General features: G+C 36.2%; 1 protein-coding gene across 10 annotated transcripts in view; it reads right to left on the bottom strand.

The window, feature by feature from the left end:
• The window catches only part of LOC114487977 (transcription factor SOX-6-like), a 317,754-nt gene that overhangs the window by 42,785 nt on the left and 254,403 nt on the right, over positions 1-20,566 (bottom strand). The window lies entirely within an intron of this gene.

Raw genomic sequence — 20,566 nt, 5'->3', positions numbered from 1 at the left:
ACACTACCAAACGTAGGGTGGATAGCTAGTGGGAAGCAGCCGCATGGCACAGGGAGATCAGCTAGGTGGTTTGTGACCACCTAGAGGGGTGGGATAGGGAGGGTGTGAGGGAGGGAGATGCAAGAGGGAAGAGATATGGGAACATATGTACATGTATAACTGATTCACTTTGTTGTAAAGCAGTAACTGACACAGCATTGTAAAGCAATTATACTCCAATAAAGATGTTAAGAAAAAAAAAACAACTAATAAAGCTGGATATATCTATTTTAAAAAATTTACATAAAAGTGGAATGATGGTGAGTATAAAAGTTTCGTGTCCTGCTTTGCCACTTACTATTAATTGTTTGCACTAGATGTTGAAATCCTGATTTGAGTGGCTACATAATATTTTATCATATGGTTGTTCCATATTTTATTTACCTGTTTTCTTACAAGTATCATAAAATATTGTTCCTTTTTTATAAATTTCCTTTCTAAATGGATATTTTTCGGGCTTCCTTGGTGGCACAGTGGTTGAGTATCCGCCTGCCAATGCAGGGCAAACGGGTTTGATCCCTGGTCTGGGAAGATCCCATATGCCACAGAGCAGCTCAGCCTGTGAGCCACAACTACTGAGCCTGCGCTCTAGAGCCCACATGCCACAACTACTGAAGCCCGCACGCCTAGAGCCCGTGCTCCACAACAGGAGAGGCCATCGCAATGAGAATCCCGCACACCGCAACGAAGAGTAGCCCCCGCTCGCCGCAAGTAGAGAAAGCCCGTGTGCAGCAATGAAGACCCAACTCAGTCAAAAATAAACAAATAAATTTATTTAAAAATAATAAATATGGGCTTTCCTGGTGGCGCAGTGGTTGAGAATCCGCCTGCCGACGCAGGGGACACGGGTTCTTGCCCCGTCTGGGAAGATCCCACATGCCGCGGAGAGGCTGGGCCCGTGAGCCATGGCCACTGGGCCTGTGCGTCCGGAGCCTGTGCTCCGCAATGGGAGAGGCCACAGCAGTGAGAGGCCCGTGTACCACAATAATAATAATAATAATAATAATTAATTAATGGATATTTTTGTCCAAAAAAAAGAATATATAATTAAGATGTTTCCATATATGAAGGGATAGAGACGTAAATACTAAAAACAGAACGTGTGTGAAGTGATGGATGTTAAGTAAACTTATTGTGGTAATCCTTTCACAATATATACATTATATTGTATATCTTTAATACAATGTTATATGTCAATTATTTCTCAAAACTGAAAAAACAGATTAAAATAAATATTGCTCAGATTTTTCAGAAGTTATGAAAACCTGATTGCTCCGCAGTGGCATTAAATAACATTAAACTCAAATAGCTTTCTCATGGTACTGTGAATATAGCAAACATAATCAAATTTTTGAGCCTTGGCAAGTCTTGTTCCTTTCCCCTAGAATGTACTACATTCTGTTTCACTATGAACTATGCAGCTCAAACTGCATTTCATCCTTAAAGTCCTCTCTGACTATGCTGGGCCTCACTATCCTCCTATCCCCTGAACTACACATCAAAGCAATCAGAACCATACAATAATATACTAAATTATTCATTACTATTTTGCATGTTTTAGTCATATTTGAGACTAAATTTTAGCTCTTAACTTATGCTTCTTCTATATACTTCATGTCTTATGCTTCTTCTATATACCTCCAAAACATCAAAAAAAAAAAAATGTTGTCACGTTGTTGGATGATAAAACAACTATTCACCAAATATGTCAAAAATAATAAAAAATTAAGGCTAAGGGTAAAGATTCGCTCTAGCAATGACAGAATTGCTTATTTAAGCAAAACGTTAACAACTGAGATATTAAAAATAAGGGATTCATTCAATAAAAGATATAGCTACACAATGGAATACCACATGGCCATTAAAAACAATATTATATATGTTGAAGATAGTGTTGTTTATAGTGACGAATAATTAGAGGCAATTTGTATTTCCAATAGTAGGTATTATTTGAGGGCATTATGGTTTTATCCATATGGTGGAATAATTTGAAATCACTGAAAATCATGTTTTTGCAGAAAATTTAGTGACGTGGGACTATTCATAACGTATTACTAGTAAAAAGTATGTTAGTGAGAAACACTAATATATATATATATTTTAAAATATGTACAGAAGACAGAATTTCCAACAAAATGTTAATGGTCCCCTGAGTCTTGAAATAATAGGTAGTTTTATATTTTCTTTTTGAAGTTACATATATTTTGCAAATGTTCTATCATAAGTAATACTTTTAATCAGAAAATAAATACTATTTTCAAGGTTGAATATGAATACCAAAAAAAAGTTGTAGAATAATTTATTTACAAGGGAAGAGGTATTCAAATGGAGAAAAGGATATATCATAGTATTTTAGTATATAACTTCAATTTTGTTACATGCGTGCATAAGGGTAAATGTGGCCACAAAAAAAAAACCTTAGAAGATATACACCAAAATATTTATAGTGATTTATAAATGGTTATGAGATTATTGGTAATTTTTCTTTCCTTTTTATGCTTATCTGTGTTTTCTAATTTATCATTGATAAACACTGATGAACATATTGCTTATGTAATAAGGAAGAACAAAAATCATTTTATAAAGAGATGCTTAGAGGAAATATATTGGGTTGGCCAAAGAGTATCTTTGGTTTTCAAGTAAAAATAAAGACACATTTTTCATTTTCACCAAGAACTTTATTGAACAACGTATTCACCCTTTTGTTCCGCTACCTTCTGCCATTTTTCAGGCAAATTCATAATTCCATCTTCCCAAAACTTTTTATCGTTTTGAGCAAAGAACTGTTCCAGGTGCCCTTTACAGTCTTCCAGGGAATTGAAATTTTTTCCATTAGGAGAATTTTGTAAAGACCTAAATAAATGGAAATCCGAAGGTGCAATGTCTGGTGAATATGGCAGATGAATCAGAACGTCCCAGCCAAGCTGTAACAGGTTTTGCCTGGTCATCAAAGAAACATGTGGTCTTGCGTTATCCTGATAGAAGATTATGCATTTTCTGTTGACTAATTCCGGATGCTTTTCGTCAAGTGCTACTTTCAGTTGGTCAAACTAGGAGCAGTACTTGCTGGTATTAATCGTTTGGTTTTCCAGAAGGAGGTCATAATAGAGGACTCCTTTCCAATCCCACCATATACACAACATCACCTTCTTTGGATGAAGACTGGCCTTTGCTGTGGTTGATGGTGGTTCATTTCCCTTGCCCCATGATATCTTCTGTTCCACATGATTGTACAGTAACCACTTTTCACTGCCCATCACAATTTGTTTTAAAAACGGAATGTTTTCATTACATTTAAGTAGAGAATCGCATGCGGGAATACAGTCAAGAAGGTTTTTTTCTTTTATGTGGAGCCCAAATATGAAAGCGATTAACATAACCAAGCTGGTGCAAATGATTTTCAACGCTTGATTTGTATATTTTGAGTATGTTGCTATCTCCCGCATGGTATAACGTTGACTGTTCTCAATTAATGTCTTGATTTGATCACTATCAACTTCAACTGGTCTATCCGACCATGGAGCACCATCCAGTGCGAAATCTCCAGCATGAAACTTCGCAAACCACTTTTGAGATGTTCTATCAGTCACAGCACCTTCTCCATACACTGCACAAATCTTCTTTGCATTTCAGCTCCGTTTTTACTTTTCTTTAAATAATAAAACATAATATGCCAAAAATGTTGTTTTCTTCCATCTTTAATATTAAAATGGCTACACAAAAATTCACCAATTTTGATGTCTTTTTTTTAATGCACGCTGATATGACAGCTGTCACATACAATCTAACAAAATTGGTTTTTGTTTTGTTTTGTTTTGTTTTTTAACATCTTTATTGGAGTATAATTGCTTTAAAATGGTGTGTTAGTTTCGGCTTTATAACAAAGTGAATCAGTTATACATATACACATGTTCCCATATCTCTTCCCTCTTGCGTCTCCCTCCCTTCCACCTTCCCCATCCCACCCCTCCAGGTGGTAACAAAGCACCGAGCTGATCTCCCTGTGCTATGCGGCTGCTTCCCACTAGCTATCTATTCTACGTTTGGTAGTGTATATATGTCCATGCCACTCTCTCACTTTGTCACAGCCTACCCTTCACAAAATTGTTTTGAATGAAGGTAAAGACAACTAAGTGCTACTAGAATCATCTTACGGAAAAAACCGAATGAACCTTTTGGCCAACGCAATAAAAATAATTTAAGAGAATAGAGTTTGGCCTTATTGAACATATCTAGAGAGTTAGTATATTATAGTTTCCCTATATTGAAACCAGAAAAAAATAACCAAGCTTTCTTTCCTTGGCATTTCTGCATCTGAGGACTCGCAAATAATATTTTCTGATAACTCTAATTATTTAAAACGGAATCCTTGATCAGCTAAAATCTAGATCCTTATCATTATCACCCATAGTTTCCTGTTTGCCCTCAAAAGATACACAAAATCAATCTATTTCCTATTCCATGTTAAAGTTGTTCGAAGTATCTTACGGGAGGGATTAGGTTAACAGTCCTTTTCCAGGTGAAACTCCTTCAGTTTCAACACCTATTTACCATTTGACATGGTTTCCAGACCCTTCGTCATTCTCCTCTAATACACTCCAATCTCTAGATGTTGTTCTAAAAATGTGTTGCCAAGAACTGAATACCGAAGTTTGTTTTAGCATGAAGAAAAGTAACACTCAAAAGGTTATGTGGTTTTCCCCATGTCACACAGGTAAAACTGGCAGAGCTAAACTCTAAATGTAGGTTTTCTGACACCCAATCCAGTGTTTTTTCCATTCCACGGGGCTATACTAAAATCACTTTCAACAGTAAAAGATGCCATAATTTCAATAACACGTACCTTCTAAATCGTTTCTTACCTTAAATTTCCAGAGAGGAGCTTTACCTACTTTTGAGACAGGAATTCCACTGTTATTAACCCTAATCCAAGAATTACCAAGATACATTACATTAGTTATCTACTGTATAAAAATCACCCTAAAACTTCGTGCTTAAAATGACAATAATGATTTATTATCTTTAGTGGTTTCCATGGGTCAGGAATTCAGGAGCATCTGGGCTGGGTGGTTCTGCCTCAAGGTCCCTCATGAGCTTGCCCTTAAGTCAGTGGCTAAGGTTGGAGTCATCTCAAAGCCTTCTTTTTTCACAGATGTGAACACTTCAAGAGCTTGGGGTTGGAACCTGGGGTTCCTTGGACATCTTCCTCGATGTGATCTCTCTACATGATCTTTTCTCTCTAGCACGCTGCTTCAGACTAGCTGGACTTCTTACATGGTAGTTCAGGCCTCCAAAGGTGTATGCCCCCAAAAGAGCCAGAAGAAAGTTATATCACTTTTTCTAACCTAGTCTGGGAAGTCATGCCCTATAACTGTCAATGCAATCTATTCAATAGTAAGTCACCAAGGCTGACCAATAGTCAAGAAGATGGGAGTTACACTATGCCTTTTTATAGGATGGAGTTATAATTATATGCTCAAATAGTTGCCGTGAGAAATGAATAATGTGTAAAGCACTTAGCGGAGTGCCCATCACCTGAGTAGGTATAATAAATGATACCTACTCTTATTATTAAATTAAAATGTCCTTTGTCCAATTATCTTTGGTTTCAATTTTCAATTCTGAAAATAGTCATGATAATCACTGGCACCATTTTTAGGTTTTTATTTATACTCATTCATCTAAGTGGAATAATAAATACTGAACTATATTACTCTCTTCAATATCAATGCTCAAAATCATCTTCTTTTTAAAGGCATCCCTAACTAATTCCACTAAGATCTGGCCCCTCACAAAGCTCCAATAACCTCAACATTTGTAATTAGCTTCGTCTAGGGCTCACTTAACCTAACTCCGTATGGATTATCTCCACTCTGTCCAGGAGCAGCTACAGTATACTACAGCTCTAATTTAGCTGGGTTTCCACCTGCACCTTGACCAGGAATGTGAATCGGCAGCCATACTGCAAGCAGAGGAGAGACTGGGGTTGCAAAAGTCAGATAAGATGTCAGAAATTAAGACAGGCAGAGACTATGGGTCAGGAATGCAATCTTGCCCTGCATAATAGAGTTGAAACCCACATGCAGGTGGAAGCCATTGCAGTTGGGAGAAATGAGTGGAAACGGCTTCTCTAAGCAGCAGCATGATCAACTTCCCTACCTGCAACCAATGAAATTGCAGAGACAGAATATTATCCTCTCTTACCCTTTCCTCCACCTATTAGCAAGGCTGAATTAAGCGTGTTCATTCTTATTGCCTTATATGTTGTCATTTTTCTTTTGCTTTGTTTTTCACTTTAGTTATACTGTCTCTCCAGTTACAGCTTTATCCTTACTTTAGTCTGCCCTCCCTATAATAAGATTTATTGAGATATCCAGTCACAGATTTGTCCCTGATTTCTGATAGCCCCCAATCTATGGCAAACCTCTGTTTCCTCAGACCCTACCCCAAATCACTCAAACAAAGCCCAAATCCTAAAAAAGTTCTTTTGAATATTCTCTTACTGAGACTCTCCATGGTTCTCTATGGTGTGTTCTCCCTACTGCAATGAGTAATAAACCCAATTTGCTCAACTATGGGTATGTTCCTGGTAGTCTTTGACTGGAGGGAATTAAAGGGATGCAGTGTCTGTAAAGAAATTAAAAACGATAATAAAACCAACTAAAAGTTGCTTCTGTTTTTTTTAAATCACCATGCACAGGCAAATCAACCATGTCAGTGATCAATCTTCTCTGCCAAGACAGATGGCTCCACCTATCTTGGTATGTACTGCATTTATATGTTTTAAGGGACTTCCTTGGTGGTCCATTGGTAAATAATCCGCCTTACAATGCAGGGGACCCAGCTTCGATCCTTGGTCAGGGAACTAAGATCCCACATGCCGCAGGGCAACTAAGCCCGCGCACCACAAATACTGAGTTCGCGCACCTCAACGAGAGAGCCGCATGCTGCAAACTACAGAGCCCACGCGCTCTGGAACCCACGTGCCACAACCTGCATGCCACAACTAGAGAGACGCCCCTGCGCCACAAGGAAAGATACCGCATGCCTCAACGAAGATCCCGTGTGCCGCAACTGAGACCCAACGCAGCCAAAAATAAATTAAATAAACAAATAATAAATATATATTTTAAGTTTCAAATAAGTTTTCAAGTTATAGTACATAAATTACATATATACATGTATATTCAATACATTATATTGAGTTATATATCTACTATATATGTACTGTTTTCTTCGGATTCCCAATTTAAACAACATTTTTTTGATGAACCCAAAATACCTGCCAACTGTGCTGTATAAGAGGTATTCTACCGTAGTGTTATTGGGTAACTGACAAAAAAAAAAAAAAAAAGCTTTACTTAATCTAGGTTCCAATAATTTCTTGCTAACAAAAGAAATCTAACTTTTTTAATGTGCTGAAAACTAAACTGCTAACATTTATAGGTTCTTTCTCAGAGGAAAAAGTATGTTTTTCTCTAATGTGACATATTTTAAGGAAAAGCATCAGTTTAAAGAAGCTTACATAAATGAAAATACTGAATTTATTTCCAATTACCAACAGATTATTCCTGACAAACATTATCATTAGCTCTAATAGTAAAACAAAGCATGTTCTTTTTCTCTTTTATTAAAACTGATATTTGGTATAATATATGAGATTTACATACCATTCGCGAATTTGCCATTCTACACTATTACTATAATATTCAATAACAATAAATATATTCATGAATGATGTGTCAGAATATAGATTTGTCACCAATATTTGCTAGTGTTATGATTCCTAATGTCTTATAAGAAAAAAAGTGTTTTTAAAATGTTATTTTGATTCAAAGAAAAAAATTACAATTACCAAAAGTTTTATAAATAGCCTCATTCCATGATATTTAATAAAAGGATGTAAATATAGTATATGGAGTAAACATAGAAAAAAAAATTAAAGTCCCCAAACTTGTCAAGACAAACACATAGAAAAGCCTTGCATCATCTATACACTATCAGAATATAGAATCAAAATCTCAAGATTCAAAGGTCCTTAAAAATCCAATTGCTCATCCCCATCTAGTTGTTGATGCCCTTGTACAAGACAAGGTAGTACAATAGTAAACAAAGTACAGGCTCTCTGAGCCAGATTTTCTACTTAAATCCCAGTTTTCCATCCACCTCTCATATAGCCCCAGAGTTAGTTAATGTCTCTGTGCCTTAATTTCCTCATCTATAAAATGGTATTGATAATAATAGCAGTATAGAACCTATCATAAGGTTGTTATGAAAATTTAATGAATTAATAAAAATAAAATACTTAGAATAAAAAGTGCTCATTAAATGGTGGTGGTAGTGGTGGTGTTCGTGATGGTGGCCATTACAATACCCATGACAAATGACTTTTTGTTCTCTCCTTGAACTAACACTACTAGAAGATTTAGCACTTCCCAAAGCAGTCCATTCCATCTTTGAAGGGTTGTCAAACATTCTTATTTACAGGAATATGAATCCTATTCTTTCAACGTATAGTTCCTTTCATTCCATGGAAATATTCAAAAGTGCAGCACTTTCAGTACACACATACTGCTACTATATTACCCTTGTATCTTCTCTTTTTCTAGGCAAAACATCTCTGTTTCCTTGATTTCTTTCTCATAGGAAAGACATGGTTCAGCCATCCTGCTCATTATCCCCTGAGTATGTTCCAATTTGTTTCTCCCTCTCAAAGAGTAGTGCCTTGAACTGAATGTACTCAATATTGTCTAAACAACAAAGAATTAAGGCACACTATCACAGCCTTAGAGATATTATACTTTAAAGATCCAATGCCATGGGACAGATAGCCACAGAGATGAGAATACCTTATAACTTTTTGGTAATGGAACAGTAAGAAGAGCTTTAAGACAGGCAGGCCTAATAAGTGAATTCCCCAACACATGAAGTAACAATCTATCAAGGTTCAGCTTTTAGCTGATTCATGTGCCTACCAACTCCAGCCAGTTACTTTCATCTGGAAATTCATTATTATTCAAACTACCATATGATGTTCAACCTAAACAACACTACCAGGCTAGATTGAATTTGATAAAACAATTTTAACCTTGAAACCAAGAAAGTAAGAACTAGCAAGAGGCTTGATGATTATAGGTCAAATCTTTCATTTTTTACCACATGGGCATTTTAAATTTAATAGGAAAAAATTTTTAAACATTCAGAAAACTAGAAAGAATAATATAACGAATACTATTATAATGATCAGCTAGGCTGATTGACAATTATTAACATTTTGTCATATTGCTCTATGTATATATGTACGTATGAATCTATCTATCTAATTATATTGCTCGAACATTTTAGAGCATATTATTGACATCACATGCCATCTTACCCCTAAATACCTTAGCATGCATCTGCAGAAAATAAGGATATTCTCCCACATAACCACAATATGATTATCATACCTAAGAAAATGAATAATAATTCTTTTAAGGCATCTAATATACAACCCATATTAAACTTTCCACAGTTGTCCCTAAATATTTTTTTTCAAAACTGAATCCAATCAAAGTTCATGGTTTATATTTGGTTATGCTCTTAAGTCTCTTTTAATCTAGAACAAAATCCCCCTTTCTTCTCATTTAATCGCTAGTTATATTTTTTCATATTATCATTAACATTAAAAACTCATATCCAAGGACTCCACTTTATACATTTTCATAGATTATAGAATATTTTCAAACGTGTTTATCCATGCTCAGGTTGACATCAGCAAAATTTCACAGAAAATCCAGCTTTGAGCAATGTAATTTCCCTCTGATCCCTCTTTTAAATACTCCCCAATCTTTTTTTAAATGTTTCAGGTATAGCATTATAATTCAACATTTGTTTAGACTGCAGAGTGATAACCACTACAAGTCTAGTTAGCATCCATCACTATACAGTTGACTTGCTTCACCCATTTTACCCACCCCCCTCAACCTACTTCCCCTCTGATCTGTTCTCTGTGTTTATGAGTTTGTATTTGTTTATTTTTATTTGGTTGTCCTTTTTTTTTTTTAGATTCCACATATGAGTGAAAACATAGGTATTTGTCTTTCTCTGTTTGACTTATTTCACTTAGCATAATACCCTCAACGTCCATCCATGTTGTTGTAAACGGCAGGATATCATTTTATGGCTGTATTCCATTTTGTGTGTGTGTGTGTGTGTGTGTGTGTGTGTGTGTGTGTGTGTGTTGTTGTAAACGGCAGGATATCATTCTTTTTTATGGCTGTATTCCATTTTGTGTGTGTGTGTGTGTGTGTGTGTGTGTATGTGTGTGTGTGTGTATCACATCTTCTTTATCCATTCATCCATTGATGGACACAGGTTATAATGTTATTTCCATATCTTGGCTATTGTAAATAATGCTGTAATGAACATAGGGGTGTTTATAACTCCTCAAATTAGTGTTTTCATGTTCTTTGAATAAAATACCCAAAAGTGGAATAGCTGGGTCATATAATAGTTCTATTCTTAAATTCTTGAGAAATTTCCATACTGTTTTGCATAGTGGCTGCAGAAATTTATAGTCCCACTAACAGTGTACAATGGATCCCTTTTCTCCATATCCTCTCCAACATTAGTTATTTATTATCCTTTTAATCATAGCCATTCTACGAGGTATAAAGTGGTATCTCATTGTGGTTTTGACCTGCATTTCCTTAATAATTAGTGATATTGAAAAGACAACCCACAGAATGGGAGAAAATATTTGCAAATGATGTGACCAACAAGGGATTAGTCTCCAAAATTTACAAACAGCTCATGCGGCTTAGTATCATCAAAACAAACAATCCAATCAAAAAATAGGCAGAAGACCTAAATAGACATTTCTCCAAAGAAGACATACAGATGGCCAAAAAGCACATGAAAAGATGCTCAGCATCACTAATTATTAGAGAAATGCAAATCAAAACTACAATGATACATCACCTCACACCAGTCAGAATGGCCATCATCCAAAAAACTACAAACAGTAAATGCTGGAGAGGGTGTGGAGAAAAGAGAACCCTTCTACACTGTTGGTGGGAATGTAAACTGGTACAGCCACTATGGAAAACAGTATGGAAGTTCCTCAAAAAACTAAAAATAGAGCTACCATATGATTCAGCAATCCCACTCCTGGGCATATATCTGGAGAAAACAATAATTCGAAAAGATACATACACCCCAATGTTCATTGCAGCACTATTTACAATAGCCAAGACATGGAAGCAACCTAAATGTCCATCGACAGAGGAATGGATAAAGAAGATGTGGTACATATATATAATGGAATATTACTCAGCCATAAAAAAGAACGAAATAATGCCATTTGCAGCAACATGGATGGACATAGAGATTGTCATACTGACTGAAGTAAGTCAGACAGAGGACAAATATTGTATGATATTGCTTATATATGGAATCTTTAAAAATGGTACAAATGAACTTATTTACAAAACAGAAATAGAGTTACACAGGTAGAAAACAATCTTATGGTTATCGGGGGGAAGGGGAGGGAGGGATAAATTGGGAGATTGGAATTGACATATACACACTATTCTATATAAAATAGACAATTAAAGGACCTACTGTATAGCACAGGGAACTCTACTCAATACTCTGTAATGACCTATATGTGAAAAGAATCTAAAAAAGAGTAGATATATGTATATGTATAAATGATTCACTTTGCTGTACAGCAGAAAGTAACACAACATTGTAAATCAACTATACTCCAATAACATTTAAAAAAAATAATTAGTGATGTTGAACATCTTTTCATGTCCCTGTTGGCCATCTGCATGTCTTCTTTGGAAAAATGCTTATTCAGATCCTCTGCCCATTGTTTGATCAGGTTGTTTGTATGAGTTCTTTATATACTTTGGATAGTAACCTCTTATCAGCTGTATGATTTGCAAGTATCTTCTCCCATTCAGTAGCTTGCTTTTTCATTTTGATGATGTTTTCCTTCACTCTGCAGAAGCTTTTAAGTTTGATGTAGTTCCATTTTTTTTATTTGTGCTTTTGTTTCCCTTGCCTTTGAAGTCAGATCCACAAAAATAATCACTAAGACTGATGTCAATGAGATTATCACCTATGTTTTCTTCTAGGAATTTTATGGTTTCAGGTCTTACATTCAAGGCTTTAATGCATTTTCCGTTAATTATTGTGTATGGTGTAAGACAGTGGCCTAGTTTCATTCTTTTGCATGTAGCTGTCCAGCTTTTCCAACCCCATTTATTGAAAAGACAATCCTTTATTCATTGTATGTTCTTTGCTCTTTTGTCATAAGTTAATTGTCCATATATGTGTAGATTTATTTCTGGGTTCTCAGTTCTGCTCCATTGATTTGTGTATCTGTTTTTGTGCCAGTACAATATGTTTTGACTACTGTAGCTTTGTAGTGTAATTTGAAATCAGCGAGTGTAATACCTCCAGCTTTGTTCTTCTTTCTCAAGATTGTTTGGCTATTTGGGATCTTTTGTGGTTCCATACAAATTTTAGAATTGTTTGATCTAGTTCTGTGAAATATGCCAATGGAATTTTGATGGGGATTGCACTGAATCTGTATATTGCTTTGGGTTTTAACAATAAAGCCATACTTTGGAGATAGTGTGGGTTTAGTTCCAGACCACCGTAATAAAGTGAAAATCACAATAAGGCAAGTCACACAAATATTTCCCGATGCATTTATTTATTTTTTTTGATGTGGACCATTTTTAAAGTCTTTATTGAATTTGTTACAATATTGCTTCTGTTTTACGTTTTGGTTTTTTGGCCGTGAGGCTTGTGGGATCCTAGCTCCCTGACCAGGGATCAAACACACACGGCCTGCATTGGAAGGCAAAGTCTTAACCACTGGACTGCCAGGGAAGTCCCCCCAATGCATTTAAAAGTTGTTTACACTACGCTGTAGTCTATTAAGTGTGCAATAGCATTCTGTCTAAAAAAAAGTACATATCTCAACTAAAAATACTTTATTGATGAAAAATGTTAACCATCATCTAGCCTTCAGCAATTCATAATCTTTTTGCTGGTGGAGAGTCTTGCCTCAATGTTGATGGCTGCTGACTGATCAGGGTGGTGACTGATGAAGGTTTGGGTAGCTGTAGTGATTTCTTAAAATAAGGCAACAGTGAAGTTTGCCACATCAATTGACTCTTCCTTTCATGAAGGATTTCTCTGTAGCATGCAATGTTGTTTGGTAACATTTCACCCACAATAGAACTTCTTTCAAAACTGGAGTCAATCCTCTCAAAGCCTATTGTCACTTTATCAACTAAGTTCATGTAATATTCTAAAGCCTCTGTTGTCATTTTAACAAGCTTCACAGGATCTTTACCAGGAGTAGATTCCATCACAAGAAACCATTTTCTTTGTTCACCCATAGCAACTCCTCATTAAGGTTTTACCATGAGACTGCAGCAATTCAGTCATATCTTTAAGCTCCACTTGTAATTCTAGTTCTCTTGCGATTTCTACCACATCTGCAGTAACTTCCTCTACTGAAGTGTTTTTTTGTTTTGTTTTGTTTTGTTTTTGCAGTACGCGGGCCTCTCACTGTTGTGGCCTCTCCCGTTGCGGAGCACAGGCTCCAGATGCTCAGGCTCAGCGGCGCATACTCTAAGCATCATCAGTTTTTTCTTTTCTATCTATTTTCAGTCTTCCAGATTATTTTCTTCTCTAGGACCTCTCTTTCATTCTCTTCTTAATTATGGGTTTATTCCCTTTTTATACTTTTTTTTTTTTTTTTTTGCAGTACGCGGGCCTCTCACTGTTGTGGCCGCTCCCGCTGCGGAGCACAGGCTCCAGAAGCGCAGGCTCAGCGGCCATGGCCCACGCGCCCAGCCGCTCCGCAGCATGTGGGATCTTCCCGGACCAGGGCACGAAACTGTATCCCCTGCATCGGCAGGCGGATTCTCAACCACTGCGCCACCAGGGAAGCCCTCTACTGAAGTCTTGAACCTCTTAAAGTCACCCATGAGGACTGGAATCAATTTATTCCAAACTCCTATTAATGTTGATATTTTGACCTCTTCCCATGAATCATGAATGTTCTTAAAGGCATCTAGAATGGTAAATCATTTCCAGAAGGTTTTCAATTTACTTTGCCCAGATCCATCAGAGGAATCACTATATATGGTAGCTGTAGCCTTACAAAATGTATTTCTTAAATAATGACTTGAAAGTTGACATTACTCCTTGAGCCATGGGCTGCAGATTGAATGCTGTGTTAGCAGGCATGAAAACAACATTAATCTCATTGGACATCTTCATCAGAGGTCTTGGGTGACTAGGTACATTGTCAGTGAGCAGTAATACTTTGAAAGGAATCTTTTTTTCTGAGCAGTAGGTCTCAACAATGGGCTTAAAATATTCCGTAAACCATGTTGTAAACAGGCATGCTGTCAGCCAGGCTTTGTTGTTCCATTTATAGAGCACAGGCAGAATAGATTTAGCGTAATTCTTAAGGGCCCTAGGATTTTCAGAATGGTAAATGAGCATTGGCTTCAACCTCAGTTCACCAGCTGCATTAGCCCTGTCTTTGGAGCTTTGAAGTCAGGCATTCATAGACTTCTCCTCTTTAGCTATGAAAGACCTAGATGGCATCTTCTTCCAATATAAGGCTGTTTTATCTACATTGAAAATCTGCTGTTTAGTGTAGCTACCTTTAAAAATTATCTTAGCTACATATTCTGGATAACTTGTTCAGCTTCTACACCAGCACTTGCTGCTTCACCTTGCACTTTTATGTTATGAAGACGTCTTCTTAAGCCTCATGAACCAACCTCTGCTAACTTCAAACTTTTCTTCTGTAGCTGCCTCACTTCTCTCAGTCTTCATAGAATTAAAGAGAAGTAGGGCCTTGCTTTAGCTTACGGGAATTTTAGACTTTAGCTTAAGGGAATTTTGTGGCTGGTTTGATAGTCTATCCAGACCACTAAAACTTTCTCTACATCAGCAATAAGACTGTTTTGCTTTCTTATCATTTGTGTGCTCACTGGAGTAGCATTTTAAATTTCCTTCAAGTACTTTTCCTTCACATTCAAAACCTGGCTAACTGTTTGGTACAAGAGGCCTACCTTTCAGCCTATCTTGCCTTTCAACATGCCTTCCTCACTAAGCTTAATAATTTCTACCTTTTGATTTAAAGTGAGAGACATGCAATTCTTCCCATGTAGAGGACACTGTAGGGTTATTAACTGCCTGATTTCAGTACTGCTGTGTCTCAGGGAATAGGGAAGCCCTTGGAGAGGGAGAAAGATGGGGGGATGGCCAGTCAGTGGAGCAGTCAGAACACACGCAACATTATTAAGTTCACCCTTTTATATGGGCACAATTTGTGGTGTCCCAAAACAATTCTAATAGTAACATCAAAGATCACTGATCACAGATGACCATAACAAATATAATAATAATAATAATATTTTGAAATACTGTGAGAATTACCAAAATGTGACACAGAAATACAAAATGAGCAAATGCGGTTGGAAAAAATGGTGCTAATAGACTTGCTTGATCTAGGATTGCCACAAACCTTCAATTTGTAACAAAAATGCAATACCTGTGAAGCACAATAAAGCAAAGCACAACAAAACAAGGAAGGTTTTCCTGTATTAATTCTTCCAATCCATGAGCACAAAATATCTTCCCATTTATTTGTGTCCTCTTCAACTTCTTTCATCACTGTCTTACAGTTTTCAGTGCACAGGTCTTTCACCTCCTTGGTTAAATTTATTCCTAGGTATTTTAGTCTTTTTGATGTGACTGTAAATGAGACTGTTTTCTTAATTTCTCTGATAATTAATTATTAGTGTATAGAAATGCCATAAATTTCTGTATACTGATTTTGTATCCTATGCTTTTACTGAATTCATTTTAGAGTTCTAAGGGTTTTTTTGGTGGTGTCTTTAGGGTTTTCTATATATAGTATCATGTCATCTGCAAATAGTAACAGTTTAACTTCTTTTCTAATTTTGATGCCTTTTATTTCTTTTCTTGCCTAATTGCTGTGGCTAGGACTTCCAATACTTCCAATAAAAGTGGGGAGAGTGCATACCTGTGATGATAGGCTGATACACAATTTCTCCAATTATAAGGGGCATATATTTCGGTAACATAATTCTTTGAAAGCAAAGTTATGAACATTAAGAAAACTAACACCTTATCAATTTTATATTAAATATCACTCACCTTATGCCTATGAAAGGAGAGGCTATCCACTTCAATACAAGTCTTGCACACGATATTCTACATGTATATTTCTGTATATTTCTTGGGAAAAATCCACATATAAGTGGACCTGCACAATTCAAACCTGTGTTGTTCAAGGGTCAACTATATATCTACTAAGTCAATCTGGTCTAATGTGCCGTAAAAGCCTGATGTTTCCTGATTGATTGTCTATCTGGATGGTCTATCCATTGATGTAAGTGGGGTATTTACTTCCCCTACTATTAATGTATTGCTTTCAATTTCTCCCTTTAGGTCTGTTAATATTTGCTTTATATATCTCAGTGATCCTATGTTGGGTGCATATACATTTATAAATGTTACATATTCTTGCTGGATTGACTTCTTTATCATTATATAATGACCTTCTTTGTCTTTTATTAGCGTATCTGTTCTAAAGTCTACTTTGTCTGATATGAGTATTGCTACTCCAGCTTTCTTTTCATTTCCATTTGCATGATATATCTTTTTCCACCCCTTTACTTTCAGTCTGTGTATCCTTACATCTGAAGTTATTCTCTTGTAGGCAGCAAGTAGTCGAGTTTTGTTTTTTATCCACTCATCTACTCTATGTGTTTTGATTGGCAAATTTACATTTATAATTAAAGTAATTATTGATAGATATGTATTTATTGCCATTTTGTTAATTGTTTTCTGAGTGTTTTTGTAGTTCCTCTCTGTTTCTTTCTTCTTCTCTTTCTCTCTTCCCTGTGTTTGGTGATTTTCTTTAGTGTTATGTTCAGATTCCTTTCTCATTATCTTTTGTGGAGTTACTTGTGGTTACTATGAAGTTTCACATAACATCCTATGTATATAGCAGTCTTAAATTGGTAACAGTTTTAAATTGGTAACAACTTAAATCCGAACACATTCCAAAGTTTTATCTTTTTACTCTCCCTCACCCACGTTTTATACTTTTGATGACACATTTTATATCTTTTTATTTTATGCATCCCTTAACTAAATATTGTAACTTTACTTAATTTGACCACTTTTGTCTTTTAACCTTCATGTTTGCTTTATAAATGATTGATCAATTATATATATTGATTATTTACTTATATATATTATATACTTTTATATATATTATATATATTTACTTTTATTATATATTTACTTTTATTTATATAAAATATTTACTTTTTCCAGTGAGATTTTATTACTTTATTAATATTACATACTTTTTCCAGTGAGATTTTTATTTTTATATATTTTCTTTTTTCTTCCAGTTTTATTGCGATATAATTGACATACAGCACTGTATAAGTTTGTGCACAGCATAATGATTTGACTTACATACATTATGAAATGATTATCACAGTAAGTTTAGTGAACATCCACCATCTCATATAGAAACAAAATAAAAAGAAAACAATTTTTCCTTGTGATGAGAATTCATAGGATTTACTTTCTTAACAACCTTCATACATAATAAAGCAAGTGTTAATTGTATTAATCATGTTGTACACTACATCCCTAGTACTTATTTATCTTATAACTGTAAGTTTGTACATTTTGACCACCTGCATTGTATGTTTTCTTATTATTAATTAATGTCATTTCTTTTCAGATTAAAGCGGTCCCTTTAACATTTCTTATGGTGCCAGTTTAGTGGTGATGAACTCCTTAAGCTTTTGTTTATCTGGGAAACTCAATCTCTCCTTTAATTCTGAATGATAACCTTGCTGAGTAGAGAATTCTAGATTGGAAGTTTTTCCTTTCAGCACTTTGAGTATGTCATTCCACTCCCTTTTAGCCTGTAAAGTTTCTGCTGAAGAATCTGCTGATAGCCTTATGGGGTTTCCCTTGTACATAACAAGTTGTTATCCCTTGCTGTTTTTGGGTTCTCTTTATTTTTAACTGTAACCATTTTAATTATAATGTGTCTTGATGTATGCCTCTTTGAGTTCATACCTGGATGCCTGTTTCCTTTCCTAGCTTCCCAGACTAGTGAAGTTCTCAGCCACTATTTCTTCAAATAATTTTTCTGGCCCTTTCTCTCTTCTCCATCTGAGATCCCTATAAAGCAAAAGTTATTCTGCTTGATGTTGTCCCAAAGGTCCCTGAAGGTATCTTCATTTTTTTTTTAATTCTTTTTTCATTTTTCTGCTCTGTCTGGGTGAGTTCCATGGCTTTGTCTTCCAGCTTCTACTGATTGTTCTTCTACATCATCCAGTCTGCTGTTGAGTCCCTCTAGTGTATTTTTCAGTTCACTTATAATTTCTGTGTGATACTCATATTTCCTATCTCTAAGTTCTCACTGTGTTCATCCATTCTTCTCCCAAGTTTGGTAAGCATTTTTATGACCATCATTTGAATTCTTTATCAGCTAGATTGCTTATCTCCAGTTTGTTTAGTTCTTTTTCTGAGGTTTTGTCTTATTCTTTCAATTAAAGCATATTCCTCAGTCTCCACATTTTGCCTAATTCCCTATGTTTGTTCCCATGTATTAGGTAAATCAGCTATCTTTCCCAGTCTTAAGGAGTCACCTTATGTAGGAGATGTCCTGTGGGGCTCAGAAGTGCAATCTCACCTGGCCATCAGAGCCAGGGATTCAAGGGATGTCCCCTATGTAGGCTGCCTCTGTCCTCCTATTATGGCAGAGCCACAGCTGCAGCTGCAGTGCACTGGTGGGCAGAGCTGGCCCCTGGCCCAGCAGAGGGGCCCGGCTGTGACTACTGCTGCATGCTTTGAATCTTTCGTTTTTGAGATGAAGAAACTGAAGTCAGGAGATTAGTGGCAGAGGTAAACACAGGCCTTCTACGAGGTAACATCCTTTCCTCTAAATTAAGTTTCCTCTAAATAACCCCTGGGAAAATATTTCCACTGAATCAAAAGGGTGTTTTCTTTGACAAATTGAGGCACTGGGGAAAGAGGGGTGTGATTATGCAGAAGTTGAGAAGCATAATTGAACAAATTCTTACAGAGCAAGTTTCTATGCACAGAGAGTCTCAAATGATTTTGTAGAGCTTTTCTTAAAAGAGGTGACTACTTACTCTAGCATCAAGTCTATTATCCTAATGCTCTCCTGTTTTGCAGTTGTTTCCTTTTCTTCCCCATTTGAGAGCTACCAGAGTTCTCAAATAATATAAAAATAACTGTGTATTTTTAATATGTAATCAGCAAAGCACCTAGTATGCTTTAAATGAACTGAAGGCTATGATGGACGCTTAAGTTATATGCACATCACAGGATCCAGGTATCAGTCAGATCACCAGGAACCCATGTTGCATAAGTGTCATCCAAATGAGGAATAATTAAAGCACTTTGAGATGGTGGACAAACCTCAGACATCAAAATTAAGTAACTAGGGAGTTCCCTGATGGTCCAGTGGTTAAGAATCTGTCTTCCAATGCAGGGGACGCAGGTTCAATCCCTGTTTGAGGAACTAAGATCCCGGCAAGTAAGCCCGCATGCCAAAACTACAGAGCCCACGTGCCACAACTACTGAGCCTGTGCACTCTGGAGCCCGTGTGCCACAAATAGAGAGAAGCCCGCATACCGCAACAAAGAGCCCATGCGCCACAACAAAATATCCCACGTGCTGCAACTAACAACTGACACAGACAAAATAAATAAATAAATATTTTTTTTAAAAAAAGAATTGAGTAACTAAAGCAAGGAGGCAAAGTAAAAAACCTCCCTACCCTATAACAAAAATAGGAATAGCCTTGAAAATAGGAGAGTCAAGGTACCAGAAACCTGTTGTTTGACACTAGCTCAGAGTTGGCAGGGAAGAGGAGTGCTTGGAGTATGGCAAAAATAATCTTTTGAAATGCTGTTTAATCCAGCTTCTGGGAAACCTGTCCCCAGTTCATGACAGAAACTGGGGGATAAGAAAGGGGGATTCTACAATCATTCAAAGGTATAAGAGTAGCTTCAGTAAAAATAGAAAATAAGATAAAAAGCTTATAGGGAAAAAGTAAGGTAGTTGGGATCCACTAGGAAAAAGGGTAGTAATTAAGCCCCCAGAAACAACTATCAATATGATAACTACCTATGTCTTGTTGTCTATTTAAAAATAATGAGGCTGGGCAAAATGGAATAAAGACCTAAATGTAAGGCCAGACACTATAAAACTCTTAGAGGAAAACATAGGAAGAACACTCTTTGACATAAATCACAGTAAGATACTTTTTGACCCACCTCCTAGAGAAATGGAAATTAAAACAAAAATAAACAAATGGGACCTAATGAAATTTAAAAGCTTTTGCACAGCAAAGGAAACCATAAGCAAGACGAAAAGACAACCCTCAGAATAGGAGAAAATATTTGCAAA

The sequence above is a fragment of the Physeter macrocephalus genome, chromosome 16 (genome assembly GCF_002837175.3).
Source record: "Physeter macrocephalus isolate SW-GA chromosome 16, ASM283717v5, whole genome shotgun sequence".
Taxonomy (NCBI): Eukaryota; Metazoa; Chordata; class Mammalia; order Artiodactyla; family Physeteridae; genus Physeter; species Physeter macrocephalus.
The sequence above is the reverse complement of the archived record's forward strand: the minus strand, read 5'-3'. Positions and strand labels throughout refer to the sequence as shown.